This window comes from Tursiops truncatus, chromosome 5 (genome assembly GCF_011762595.2).
Source record: "Tursiops truncatus isolate mTurTru1 chromosome 5, mTurTru1.mat.Y, whole genome shotgun sequence".
Classification (NCBI taxonomy): domain Eukaryota; kingdom Metazoa; phylum Chordata; class Mammalia; order Artiodactyla; family Delphinidae; genus Tursiops; species Tursiops truncatus.
Genome location: NC_047038.1, coordinates 77,705,687 through 77,721,257, shown reverse-complemented (window position 1 = coordinate 77,721,257; position 15,571 = coordinate 77,705,687). Strand labels below are relative to the sequence as shown.

Here is a 15,571-nt window from a genome sequence, read left to right as displayed (position 1 = left end):
TATTAGGCATATAATTGTTAATGGGAGGTACTTAAAGAAGGTTTTGTTTTTAATTATTTGACTTATGATCATCACAACCCCAAGTGCTTTTTTCTGATAAGAAATAAACTGATATATATGTATCAAATAAGTGTTTTTTAAAATATTAATTTCAGAAGGAATATACTAGTACATGGGTAAATCAAATTTGAGTTAGGTAAGTTTTTTTTTCTTTTTCTACTTCTTTTGAAGTTCCACACTGAAACTTTCTACATAGAAAACTGGTTAATCTTACATTTATCAACTGAATGAAAAAAAAGAGAGAGAGAGAATTAGCAAACACTACTGCATCAATTTAGCTTAGTGAGAAATAAATTATAGCATAATGGTTTTAGGGACAGTGTTCTTAATCTGGAAAAACATTCAAAGACTAGTGATTCCCAAGGTTTTAGAGGAGAAAGAAAAACCCAAACATTGACCAAGTGAGGCTATCTTCTATAAAGTATTTTTATTTCAGGATCAACTGCTCTAAAACAGTATTTCTAGAGTAAGACAAAAAGACAAATGGCAGTAAATTCAGAATGTTCATGTAAAACAAAAATCTATTGTTGAAAAGAGAACCTCTCTTCTGTCTTACTACAAAATAGCAGTGCAGTTATGAAAGAACTGTTAAAACATACAGGCCACATTTAGAATATTCTATATTACCAATCCATAAATTTTAAAGCATAATTTTAGACTCCATTTAGAAGATTTCAAGTCAAAAATCGAGAAGAAAGTAATAGCTCAGAAATGTTAAATTTAAAATAGCATTACTTTTCCTCAGTACACTTCAATTTTTCTAATTCAGAAAGCTTAATAGTAACATGTTTTATGAAAAAGAAAGAGAAATGAATCTCATTGGTGAATTATTGTATTGATTTTAACATCTAATTACCTCTATGTAATTAAGAACTTCAAATCTAAAGTTTGCTATTTAAACTCAGTATTTTGTATCCTAGAAATAAAATCTCTTAAAAAATTCTTTGAGAAGAATTTTTATTTATTTATGTTACAAGCTTGTATATAAATAGATTTCATTAAAATTTTTTCTTCATCAAATGCATTTGCAAACAATTATAATAATTAATAGTAAAATCAGTTTCCTGATTTTAGAATTTGTAAAAGTAATCTATATGCTTATATATTTGGGAAATTTCCAAGAAAGCATCATAATTGGCAAAATCTCCAAATTTATTTGATAGAACAATTTTCTCCTTCTTCTCTAATCCACACTGCCATCCGTCTTCCCAAAGCCTTTTTCACATAGCGTTCAATAAAAAGCTATCGAAATAAAAATGTTTATGAATAGGATGACATAACCAGGACAACACTTTTGGAATTTAGACACCACCTACATGGTGGTGCAGAGAATATATTAGAAGTTAGAGACACTACCACCTCCAAAAACAGTGACAGATTTGACAAATCTTTTTGCAAGTCTTGCTTAGAAGTATAGTGCATCACTTTGGAATTGTAGAAAAGTTGATACCTAATATTCTGGTCTCTAATTTTGGATATATCTGAAATGGAGATAGAAACTTTCTCTGTTGATATTTCAATTAGCGGTGAAGATTTATTTTATAGGCAAGTTTATGTCTTAGATTTGTTCCCAAACTATGTGTTTAAAGTTAATTTTTGCAACATAATCTATAGTTTGGAAATCCAGTAGGATGCACAATGGCTTTGTAGTTATATATATCTAGAAATATGTGTGATGTGGTTTGTGCTGAGCGGAAAGTGACAGCTCTCCTAGATGCATGGTTCCCGAAGTGTGAATCAATTTGATTCCCAAGTTTAAAAAGAGCTTCATCTGCAGAAATTAATTATGAATTAGTAGAATTTTAAAGTATATATTTTTAAAATTTCATTGACTGTATTGAACTTGTGTGCAAAGTTACAGAAAGAAGAAAATGTTCCTATAATGCCACCCAAATAATGAGACCAACATACTACTCAGTGTTAGTTTAAGACACACACACACACACACACACACACACACATCCAATATTTGCATCTAAGGAAAATCATAAGAAAAGAGGCAAACAGTTTTTTATTCAATTCTTATAATTGCTTGCCTTATAATTAAGTTAGAGTCAATGAAATACCAGATAAAACTATTTTTAAATTTTCATTTAGAGACTCCTAAATACTGGTCCGTTTATCCATTTATTAATTACTTTATAAAATAAGTGTGGATTGAATTTGTGTATCATGAGGTGTGAACAGGACATTCCTTTCTTAGTACATGATCTGAGTGATAGCACCTGAACTGGGTAAGATATTTGCAACTAAATATTTCCTAAGAGTTTTTGAAATTGATGAAGTTTTGAAATCTAAGTATACACTCTAATTTTAGGGTTTAAGACCATGGAAGAACAAATTCTTCCAAATGGCCTTCTCTGTCAATTAAGTTGTTTTATTGAGTTTATAGTAAGTTGGGTGTTACTTGTCTCATAACATGTAAATCAGATCTAACCTCTGATGACAGATCTCAAAGTTGACCTCAGTCTCCTAATAAGTATGAAAGCAACAGATGGATTCTTTAATTTTGAAGAATGATATAAATGACGTTATATTCCAGGTATAACTTTAAAATCAGCTCCCATTTGGCAAGATCAAGTGTAATTTGTCTTTTCTTTAAGGGGAATCTCTTTTTAAGCTATCACATGATATTTGTTATTGCTTCTGAAATATGTTTTAGACAACTTCATCCTGGACATTATTTCATGGGTTCTTAGTTTTCTTTTTGATTAGAAAAAAAAAATGTTTAATGTATTTTATGCCTCAGATTATATAAGTAGAAAATTACCTTCTATCTCTGGGTTGTTCATTGAAGATTAGATTTTTAACATTAGATAATGTAAAATTAGGAAGAATATTCTACACTCAGTTATATTTTTAAAAAACTTAAATGATCAAGTCAATTAATAATTATATTTTCTTTCTAGAGCATTTCATTGTTAAGTTAAATAAAAGTACAGGTTTAATGGTTTAGATTCATAAAATTCAATAGCTTTTTGTGGTTTATACTATGCTATATTTTCTCTAGCACATCATCTGTTATATTTCAAATCAATCTTGATGTAAAAAATGAGAACAATAAACATGATTGTAATTGAGGAGTATTTGTTAAATGTGATTTAATAGGTCCTATTGTGAGATGTGTCTAGTACACAAGCAGAAATGAAGACTAACATACTGAAGTAGAAAAGATAAATAAACCCCATGGTTAGTGAGTAGATATAGAGCTCGAAATTGTTTGGTCTAGGACAACATCTAAAATACAGTTTGATACATACAGAAAATATAATTAAACGATAATTGCACTGAAGCACAAGGGTGGGATAAACAGCTTGTGAATCAATAAACCAGGAGGAGGCAAGCTGACGTATTTATTGATTTATGATTCATTTAGCTTCAAGTTTACACCATTTCTAATTCAGTTGGAACGACTGTATTATCCTTCATTTGGAGAACTGGGTGAAGTGATTTTCTCATATCATATGGGGGAAAGACTGTCTGAATTAATACCATTTTTAGGTTTCATGTGAGTACACTCCTATGAGTTTTTTCTATTTACTTATCAAATCTATGGGCTATGATATACTACACTAAAATTTGTCTATTAACATTAAAATTTACATTAATTCAGAAACTTTAGGACAGCATACACTCCTAATGGATGAAAATACTGCACTTTCAAGAGTTTAAGACATGAATATTATCTTGTAATGCACATCCTACCATGGGTTCTAATAAAAAGCTTTCTGCACTTTACCCCAAGAAAACTGAATATTTTAAATAAACCAGACATGCTTATTTTTGCCAAGGAATGTCATGATTAGCTTCTACATAGATAACTTTTTATATCTATTTGTTGCTACACTGAACAGCTTCATAGATGAATCCTAAGTATTCATTCCACTTTCACTCATCAAAAAGCAAAAATTCAGCTTTTTCCTCCAGTAACATAAGTAAGCAGCAGTATTAACACCTGAATTAGGGCACTTTGGCAGCACCTCTCTCTGAAAGTGTGCGTAGTACATAGAATACTATTCAGTTGTCATGTTAAAAAATAAACAACACTATTATTTTGTTCAATCACAGAAATCTGTCAGTTTACCAAGGATCATATTGGAAAAATGAAAAACTTGCTGTGGTGATTAAGAACTATACAATTTATGGTTGAATTTGTACTAATTAAATACTTCTCAAATCAAGAAAAATAAAGTGCAAAGGCTTACTATTCAGAAAGGAAATATTTACAAATTATTTGCCTTTTGACCCAAAAGGTGTAATCGCCACCCTTCATCATGTCATCACTTACCAATTTTCATAAAAAATTGCTCTTCGGCTTCCCTGGTGGTGCAGTGGTTGAGAGTCCGCCTGCCAGTGCAGGGGACACGGGTTCGTGCCCCAGTCCGGGAGGATCCCACATGCCGCGGAAAGGCTGGGCCCGTGAGCCATGGCCACTGAGCCTGCGCGTCCGGAGCCTGTGCTCCGCAACGGGAGAGGCCACAGTGGGTGAGAGGCCCGCGTACCGCAAAAAAAAAAAAAAAAAAAAAATTGCTATTGAAAAAATGATGCTTAAGTTTAAAAGAAGCATGTGTCATTTCCCTTAACTGTATAAAGAAAAATGCTCTCTATCCCTGTAACTGTCAATTCATGCATTTATTCATTCAATGGCTTTGAATTGGTATCAGAGCATTTAACTTGTCTTGGCATATTTAAAATCTTGGCTTAAGTCCTTTTCTTGCACACATTACTCCAGTGTTTTTGTCATCAGTCTTAACCTCACTGATCATTGAAATGCAAAATGTACCTCTCCACTGGTTCAGGTTTCTCCCCAGTAAGTGAAACATATCCATTAAAAAGATGATCTAGGGTAGATATAGGTCCTTGATTAAACACTTAGCAACATATGGCATGACACCTGTCCTTGCCTAAAACATTTCCTTGCTACCTTGTCAAGTGAGGAATGAAAAGCTATTTATATTTAATGCTGTTAAATCCTCAACAGAAACACATTCTGCATTCCCCTTCTTTCACTGGGAAGATTTCCTAACAAGAGAATAATTTTTGATTCCTCATCAATATAGTTTACTATCCAATGGTTGCTCAGATCTGAAAAGCTGACTTACAAGTGGAAGAGCTTGTTTTTAATCGCTTGCTTTCTTATAGGCAGGACCTTGTATAATACTTATGAGTAAAATTTGGGGCTTTATTGTTTGGTATTTTAAAACTTGGCTTTCGTGCCTTAAGCATGTGTTTACACAATATAAAACAAGTACATTACATTTTGGCAGGAAATAAACAGTTGATTTATGAGCATGTGTGGCAGAGTTTTTTGAACAAATTAGTTTCTCACAAAGAAATGTTGCTAGAAAGATGAAATTAAAGTGGCTAAGGTTAAAGTTGCTGAGGAAAATTAAAGTTAGCCTACACCTGAAGATATAGATATGCTTGACAAAAACAAAATCAATGTCTCACATCAAATTATAAGCTGAAATAATCCTGAGAGGCTTGTATTTGCCTGGTTGTCTCTATCTCTGAGCCACTGCACCTACTGAATTTGTTCACTTCATGGATCTTCTCCTCCTCCTGGATACCGTGTCCCTTTCTACACTGAGCACATGTAGATACAAAACTCAAGCACTCTCAGTTCTATTATCCCTTGATACCAGCATACACACACACACACACAGCACCTTTATTTGTAGCAAAATTCTTTTTTTATTTGGTTTTTATTTTGTTTATTTTTTATACAGCAGATTCTTATTATCTATTTTATACATATTAGTGTATATAGGTCAATCCCAATCTCCCAATTCATCACACCACCTCCACGCTCACCGCCTTCCTTCCTTGGTGTCCATACATTTGTTGTCTAGATCTGTGTTTCTATTTCTCCCTTGCAAACTGGTTCATCTACACCATTTTTCTAGATTCCACACATATGCGTTAATATATGATATTTGTTTTTCTCTTTCTGACGTACTTCACTCTGTGTGGCAGTCTCTAGGTCCATCTACATCTCTAGAAATAACCCAATTTCATTTATTTTTATGTCTGAGTAATATTCAATTATACATATGTACCACTTCCTCTTTATCCATTCAGCTGTTGATAGGAAATTAAGTTCCTTCCATGACCTAGTTATTGTAAATAGTGCTGCAATGAACACTGGGGTGCATGTGTCTTTTTGAATTATGATTTTCTCTGGGTATATGCCCAGTAGTGGGATTGCTGGGTCATATGGTAATTCTATTTTTAGTTTTTAAGTAACCTCCATACTGTTCTCCATAGTGGCTGTATCAATTTACATTCCCACCAACAGTGCAAGAGGGTCCCCTTTACTCCACACCCTCTCTATAATTTGTTTTTTGTAGATTTTCTGATGATGCCCATTCTAACTGGTGTGAGGTGATACCTCATTGTAGTTTTGATTTGCATTTCTCTAATAATTAGTGATCTTGAGCAGCTTTCCATATGCCACCCGGCCAGCTGCATCTCTTCTTTGGAGATATGTCTATTTAGGTCCTCTGCTCATTTTTTGTTCGGGTTGTTTGTTTTTTTACTATTGAGATGCATGAGCTGTTTATATATTTTGGAGATTAATCCTTTGTCCGTTGATTCGTTCACAAATATTTTCTCCCATTCTGAGTGTTGCCTTTTCGTATTGTCTATAGTTTCCTTAGCTGTGCAAAAGCTTTTAAGTTTCATTCGGGCCCATTTGTTTATTTCTTATTTTATTTCCATTACTCTAGGAGATGGGTCAAAAAAGATCTTGCTGTGATTTATGTCAAGGAGTGTCCTTCCTATGTTTTCCTCTAAGCGTTTTATAGTGTCTGGTCTTACATTTAGATCTTCAATCCATTTTGAGTCTATTTTTGTGTATGGTGTTAGGGAGTGTTCTAATTTCATTCTTTTACATGTAGCTGTCCAGTATTCCCAGCACCACTTATTGAAGAGACTGTCTTTTCTTCATTGTATACCCTTGCCTCCTTTGTCATAGATTAGTTGACCATAGGTGTGTGGGATTATCTCTGGGCGTTCTATCCCGTTCCACTGATCTATATTTCTGTTTTTGTGCCAGTACCATATTGTCTTCATTATTGTAATTTTGTAGTATAGTCTGAAGTCAGGGAGACTGATTCCTCTAGCTCTGTTTTTCCTCCTCAAGATTGCTTTGGCTATTAGGGGTTTTCTGTGTCTCCATACAAATTTTAAAATTTTTTGTTCTACTTCTGTAAAAAATGCCATTGGTAATTTGATAGGTATTTCATTGAATCTGTAGATTGCTATGGGTAGTATAGTCATTTTCACAATATTGATTCTTCCAGTCCAAGAACGGGTATATCTCTCCATCTGTTTGTGTCATTTTTGATTTCTTTCATCAGTGCCGTATACTTTTCTGAGTACAGGTCTTTTATCTCCTTAGGTAGGTTTATTCCTAGGTATTTTATTCTTTTTGTAGCAACGGTAAATGGGACTGTTTCCTTAATTTCTCTTTCTGATCTTTCATTGTTAGTGTATAGGAATTCAAGAGATTTCTTTGCATTAATTTTGTGTACTGCAACTTCACCAAATTCATTGATTAGCTCAAGTAGTTTTCTGGTGGCATATTTAGGATTATCTATGTATAGTATCATGTCATCTGCAAACACTGACAGTTTTACCTCTTCTTTTCCAATTTGTATTCCTTTAATTTCTTTTTCTTCTCTAATTGTCATGGCTAGGAATTCCAAAACTGTTGAATAAGAGTGGTCAGAGTGGACCTCCTTGTCTTATTCCTGATCTTAGAAGAAATGCTTTCAGTTTTTCACCATTGAGAATGATGTTTGCTGTGGGTTTGTCATATATGGCCATTATTATGATGAGGTAGATTCCCTTTATGTCTGCTTTCTGGAGAGTTTTTTTTCATAAATGGGTGTTGAATTTTGTCAAAAGCTTTTTCTGCATCTATTGAGATGATCATATGTTTTTATTCTTCAATTTGTTAATATGGTGTATCACATTGATTGATTTGTGTATATTGAAGAATCCTTGCATCCCTAGGATAAATCCCACTTGATCATGGTGTATGATCCTTTTAAAGTTTTCTGTTTGCTGAGGATTTGGTTGAGGATTTTTTCATCTATATTCATCAGTGATATTGGCCAGTAGTTTTCTTTTCTTTGTAGTATATTTGTCTGGTTTTGGTATCAGGGTGATGGTGGCCTCGTAGAATGAGTTTGGGAGTGTTCCTTCCTCTGCAATTTTTTGGAAGAGTTTGAGAAGGATGGGTGTTAGCTCTCCTCTAAATGTTTGATAGAATTCACCTGTGAAGCCATCTGGTCCTGGAATTTTGTTTGCTGGAAGATTTTTAATCACAGTTTCAATTTCATTACTTGTGACTGGTCTGTTCATATTTTCTATTTCTTCCTGGTTTGGTCTTGTAAGGTTATACCTTTCTAAGAATTTGTCCATTTCTTCCAGGTTCTCCATATTATTTGCATAGGGTTGCTTGTAGTAGTCTCCTACGATACTTTGTATTTCTGTGGTGTCCGCTGTAACTTCTCCTTTTTCATTTCTAATTTTATTGTTTTGAGTCCTATCCCTCTTTACCTTGATAAGTCTGGCTAAAGGTTTATCAATTTTGTTTATCTTCTCAAAGAACCAGGTTTTAGTTTTCTTAATATTTGCTATTGTTCTCTTTGTTTCTGTTTCATTTATTTCTGCTCTGATCTTTATGATTTCTTTTCTTCTACTAACTTTGGGTTTTGTTTGTTCTTTTTCCTCTAGTTCCTTTAGATGTAAGTTTAGAAGGTTTATTCCAGATTTTTTTTTGTTTCTTGAGGTAGGATCGTATTGCTATAAACTGCCCTCTTAGAACTGCTTTCGCTGCATCCCATAGGTTTTGGATCATTGTGTTTTCACAGTCATTTGTCTCTAGGTAGTTTTGGTTTCCTCTTTGATTTCTTCAGTGATCTCTTGGTTATTTAGTAACGTATTGTTTAGCCTCCATGTGTTTGTGTTTTTTACATTCTTTTCCCTGTAACTGATTTCTAATCTCATAGCATTGTGGTTGGAAAAGATGCTTGATATGATTTCAATTTTCTTAAATTTACCAAGGCTTGATTTGTGAACCAGGATGTGACCTATCCTGGAGAATGTTCTGTACGCACTTAAGAAGAAGGTGTAATCTGCGGTTTTTGGATGGAATGTCCTATAATTATCAATTAAATCTATCTGGTCTATTGTGTCATTTAAAGCTTGTGTTTCATTATTAATTTTCTGTTTGGATGATCTGTCCATTGGTGTGAGTGAGGTGTTAATATCCCCCACTATTATTGTGTTACTTTCGATTTCCCCTTTTATAGGTGTTAGCCGTTGCCTTATGTATTGAGGTTCTCCTGTGTTGGGTGCATATATATTTATAATTGTTATATCTTCTTCTTGCCTTAATCCCTTGACCATTATGTAGTGTCCTTCCTTGTCTCTTTTAACATTCTTTATTTTAAAGTCTAGTTTATCTGATATGAGTATTGCTACTCCAGCTTTCTTTTGATTTCCACTTGCATTGAATAACTTTTTCCATTCCCTCACTTTCAGTCTGTATGTGTCTGTATGTGTCTGAAGTGGGTCTCTTGTAGACAGCATATATATGGTTCTTGTTTTTGTATCCATTCAGCAAGCCTGTGTCTTTTGGTTGGAGCATTTAATCTATTCACATTTAAGATAATTATCGATATATATGTTCCTATTACCATTTTCTTGTTTTAGGTTTGTTTTTGTAGGTCCTTTTCTTCCCTTGTGTTTCCCACTTAGAGAAGTTCCTTTAGCATTTGTTGTAGAGCTGGTTTTGTAGTGCTACATTCTGTTACCTTTTGCTTGTCTGTAAAGCTTTTGATTTCTCCATCGAATCAGAATGAGATCCTTGCCAGGTAGAGTAATCTTGGTTGTAGGTTCTTCCCTTTCATCACTTTAAATATATCATGCCACTCCCTTCTGGCTTGTAGAGCTTCTGCTGAGAAATCAGCTATTAACCTTATGGGAGTTCCCTTGTACGTTATTTGTCATTTTCCCTTGTTGTTTTTAATAATTTTTCTTTGTCTTTAATTTTTGTCAATTTGATCACTATGCAACTTGGCAGGTTTCTCCTTGGGTTTATCCTGCCTGGAACTCTCTGCATTTCTTTGACTTGGGTGGTTATTTCCTTTCCCATGTTAGTGAAGTTTTCTACTCTAACCTCTTCAAATATGTTCTCAGGTCCTCTCTCTCTCTCTGTTCTCCACCTGGGACCCCTATAATCCGAATGTTGGTGCATTTAATGTTGTCCCAGAGATCTCTTAGGCTGTCTTCATTTCTTTTCATTCTCTTTTCTCTATTCTGTTCCACAGCAGTGATTTCCACCATTCTGTCTTCCAGGTTACTTATCCGTTTTTCTGCCTCAGTTATTTTTTTATTGATTCTTTCTAGTGTATTTTTCATTTCAGTTATTGTATTGTTCATCTCTGTTTGTTTGTTCTTTAATTCTTCTAGGTCTTTGTTAAACATTTGTTGCATCTTCTCGATCCTTGCCTCCATTCTTTTTCCAGGGTCCTGGATCATCTTCACTATCATTATTCTGAATTCTTTTTCTGGAAGGTTACCTATCTCCACTTCATTTAATTGTTTTTCTGGGGTTTTATCTTGTTCCTTCATCTGGTACATAGTCCTCTGCCTTTTCATTTTGTCTATCGTCCTGTGAATGTGGTTTTCACTCCACAGGCTGCAGGATTGTAGTTCTTTTTGCTTCTGCTGTCTGCCCTCTGGTGAATGAGGCTATCTAAGAGGCTTGTGCAAGCTTCCTGATGGGAGAGACTGGCAGTGGGTAGAGCTAGGTGTTGCTCTGGTGGGCAGAGCTCAGTAAAACTTTAATATGCTTCTCTGCTAATGGGTGGGGCTGAGTTCCCTCCCTGTTGGTTGTTTGGCCTGAGGTGACCCAGCACTGGAGCCTACAGGCTCTTTGTTGGGGTTACTGGCATACTCCATGAGGGTACTTCTCAGAATTTCTGCTGCCAGTGTCCTTGTCCTCACCGTGAGCCATAGCCGCCCCCCACCTCTGCAGGAGACCTTCCAACAGTAGCAGCAAGGTCTGGTTCAGTCTCCTATGGGGTCACTGCTCCTTCCACCTGGGTCCTGTTGTGCACACTACTTTGTGTGTGCCCTATAAGAGTGGAGTCTCTGTTTCCCCCAGTCCTGTTGAAGTCCTGCCATCAAATCCCTCTAGGCTTCAAAGTTTGATTCTACAGGAATCCTCCCATTGTCAGACTCCCAGGTTGGGAAGCTTGACATGGGACTCAGAACCTTCAGTCCAGTGGGTGGACTTCTGTGGTATAATTGTTCTGCAGTTTGTGAGTCACCCTTCTAGTGGTTATGGGATTTGATTTTATTGTGGTTGTGTCCCTCCTACCATCTCACTGTGGCTTGTCCTTTGTCTTTGGATGTGGGGTATCTTTTTTGGTGAGTCCAGAGTCTTCCTGTTGATTGTTCAGCAGTTAGTTGTGATTCTGGTGCTCTCACAAGATGGAGTGAGCACATGTCCTTCTACTCCATCATTTTGAACCAATCTCTGTACCAAGATTCTTTGAAGTGTAGTTCTATTGTAATAGGTCAAGTAACATGAAAAAGAATGTTAAATATCCCTGTCCCTATAACAGTACAAAATAAAAAATCAAAACAATACATAAGATATTCATTTGCCTATTCTTTGCACCAAATTAGTACAAAAATTACAAGCTTAGAATCTAATAAAAAGAGTGTTCTCTCTAGCCTGTCTTATCAGTGTGACAGTGAAAGTTTATTTAAATGGTTTAAATAGTAGAGACAGAGAAGGCAAAGAAGAGTACCAAAGTGGGAGATGGTCAAGCACTTGCTTAGGAGTAGCTAAGGGTCATTTCTTACTTGTTAAGGCGTCTAAGAGGAAGCTATTTATTCAGTTAGATACAGACAATTTCTCTTGCCCTATGGTGTAATTAGGGTCCTAGATAAACTTACTATACTCATCTTTTTTAAAAGTAAAACATCTTCTTGTTTTCTGATTTATCCCTTAAAGGTATGATATGGGGAGTGATACTTAAGAGGAGCTTTTATATCCTTCAAGGTTAAAGTTAACTTACATGCCATATAGTATCTCAGAAAGAATAATTCCTAACCCCAACATATACCCCTGACTTCTTGGAGGAGTTGTTTCAACACCAACTTTGGCTACACTATTCCAAATGGCATATCACTATCCTTATGCAACAACCTAGAAGTTTACTACATTTATCTTAGAAACTCAGTTTCAAACTGAATTAATCAATATATGTCATTGCCATAACATGACACTTCAAGAGTTTAGATACATATTTTCTTTTAACATATTAATTAATTATATTTATAAATAGTTATTTAATATGTATTCTATTCCAAGAAAATTGTTAAGTATTAGGGATACAACAGTGAATAACACAAGTGTTATCTTTGCCCTCAAATTATTAATAGTCTATTTAATGGAGTGGTACAAAAAGACATGCATGTCAGTGGGCATGTAAATTTTTACAGCCACTATGGAAAACGGTACAGAGATTCCTTAAGAAATTAAAAATAGAACTATCATATGATCCAGCAATCCCACTCAGAGTATATATATCCAGGAAAAATGAAAACATTAATTCAAAAAGATACATACACCCCAATGTTCATAGCAGCACTATTTAAAATAGCCAAGACATGGAAGCAATGCAACCCAAGCGCCCATCAACAGACAACTGGATTAAGAAGACAAAATATATACATACACACACACACACACACACACACACACACACATATATATACACACACACAAACACACACACACATTTATTTATATAATGGAATAATACTCAGCCATAAGAATAAATGAAATACTGACATTTACATCAATGTGGGTGGACCTAGAGAATATTATGCTTACTGAAATAAGTCAGAAAGAGAAAGACAAATACTACATGACATCAATTATATGTGGAATGTAAAAGAAAATACAAATGAATGTGTATACAAATTAGAAACAGACTCATAGATATAGAAAACAAACTTGTGGTTACCAAACAGGAGAGGAAAGGTGGGAGGGATAATTGAGGGACATGGGATTAACAGATACAAACTACTATACATAAAATAGATAAGCAACAAGGATATACTGTAGAGCACAGGGAATTATACCCATTATTTTATAATAACCTATAAGGGAGTATAATCTCCAAAAATACTGAATCACTATGTTGTACACCTGAAACTAAAACAATGTTGTTAATCAACTACACTTCAATAAAAAAGATATGCATGAAAAACAAATGAGTGGGATTCCACTAAAAGCTGAGTGACAAAAGTAAATGGAAAGATATACCAGGCTAATGGATTGGAATAATTAATATTGTTAAAATGGCCATACTATCCAAAGCAATCCATAGATTCAATGGAATCCCTATTAAAATACTCATGGCATTTTTCATATAACTAGAACAAATAATGCTAAATTTTGTATGCAACTACAAAAGACCCTATATAGCAAAAGCAATTTTCTATATTACAAAGCTATAGTAATCAAAACAGTATGGTACTAGCACAGAAACATACACATAGATCAATGGAACAGAACAGGGAGCTCAGAAATAAAGCCATATTTACATGATCTATTCATCTATTACAAAGGAGACAAAAAGAGACAATGGGGAGAAGAGAGTCTCTTCAATAAATGATGTTGGGAAAACTGGACAACTACATGCAAAAGAATGAAACTAGAGCACTTTTTTACACCATACACAAAAATAAACTCAAAATGTATTAAAGACCTAAATGTATGACCTAAAACTATTAAACTTCTGGAAGAAAACATAGGCAATATGCTCTTTGACATTGGTCTTATCAATTTCTTTTTTAATCTGTCTCCTCAGACAAGGACAACAGAAGCAAAAATAAACAAATGGGACTACATCAAACTAATAAAATTATTGCAGTGAAGGAAACCATCAACAAAATAAGGTAACGTATTGAATAAGAGAAGATATTTGTAAATATACTTTCAGTAAGGGGTTAATATCCAAACTTTACAAGAACTCATACAAAGTAAGAATATTTTTTTCAAGTGAATGCAAAATGAGTAAAAGGGAACTATAAGTTTATATAGAAATTACTCCTGCAAAAGTCATATTGCTAGGGACTATGGGTGCCATGTTCAAAATATATATCTAATATCTACCACAGTGTATAAGTCATTGTAGCTGAGTAATAGATGCAAGTTGAATCTTCCAATGAATGCTTTGCTTGAATTTCAGTGGCCAGGAAATTTTGCTGCCATCAAACCTAATATAATACTGATGATTTTTTTCCCTAGACCAAAACATGCTTTTTAAATGTATAACAGTCTCTTTTTGTTTTGTTGTGAAATGTTGACTGTCTTCAGAATTACAAACACTGAAGTCAATTGACAAATTTTACTTCACTTGCTTCCTTCTTCATAAACCAATCAGATTAGTCTTTATCTGAGGAATGGAGTAATGGTGATAGTATTGATATGAAGAGAATATTTTGATCTTTAGGAGAATTTATACCTTGATTTGCAATTGAAAACAAATATTTAGCTACTTTTAGATGAGACAGTCATGTTATAGAAAATACCAGAAAATTTTAAAAGTTCAACTATGTAATAGTTATTTAAATATAAATTGAGATAAAAATTTTAAAAGATGATTAAAGACATGGTAGCAACTTAAAAGTCCATCGACAGATGAATGGATAAAGAAGATGTGGTATAAGTACAATGGAATATTACTCAGCCATAAAAAACCATGAAATAATGCCATTTGCAGCAACATGGATGGACCTAGAGATTATTACACTAAGTGAAGTAAGCCAGAGGAAGACAAATACCATATGATATCACTTATATGTGGAATCTAAAAAATAAAATAATAATAGTACAAATGAACTTATTTACAAAACAGAAATAGATCCACAGGCATAGAAAACAAGCTTATAGTTACCAAAGGGGAAAGGACGGATAAATTAGGAGTTTGGGATTAACATATACACACTACTATAAATAAAATAGATAACCAACAAGGACCTACTTTATAGCACAGGAAACTATACTCAATATTTTGTAATAACCTATAAGGGAAATGAATCTGAAAAAGAATAGATATCTATCAGTGTATAATTGAATCACTTTGCTGTACACCTGAAACTAACACAACATTGTAAATCAACTATACTTCAATAAAAAATAAAATCTATCACGTTCTAACATTTGCATATTTTTATTTACTTTTTTTTTTTTAGAATGTATTAGCTAGTTTTTGTCACTGGCAAAATTAACAATTCATGGGAAATAAAAGTAGAATCTGAGTGATAAAATAAAATCTAACTTTTTTTTTCTTTTATATTCACCCTATACTCATAGGGTGCCCAACACTTTAGCTTGGCAGACCATGTGTAGAATTGCTGCACCTCAATTCAAGATGGCGGCTGGTGGCGGAACCCTGAGCAGCGCAGCTGC

At 34.1% G+C, this 15,571-nt stretch overlaps 1 long non-coding RNA gene across 1 annotated transcript in view; it reads left to right on the top strand.

Annotated features, from left to right (window-relative positions):
* LOC141278696 (uncharacterized) overlaps positions 1–15,571 on the top strand; it is a 25,769-nt gene extending 10,198 nt beyond the window's left edge. Inside the window, exons 2-3 of the long non-coding RNA XR_012331743.1 lie at positions 13,968–14,055; positions 15,476–15,571. This is a non-coding gene — a long non-coding RNA (uncharacterized lncRNA). The remainder of the gene's footprint in view (positions 1–13,967; positions 14,056–15,475) is intronic.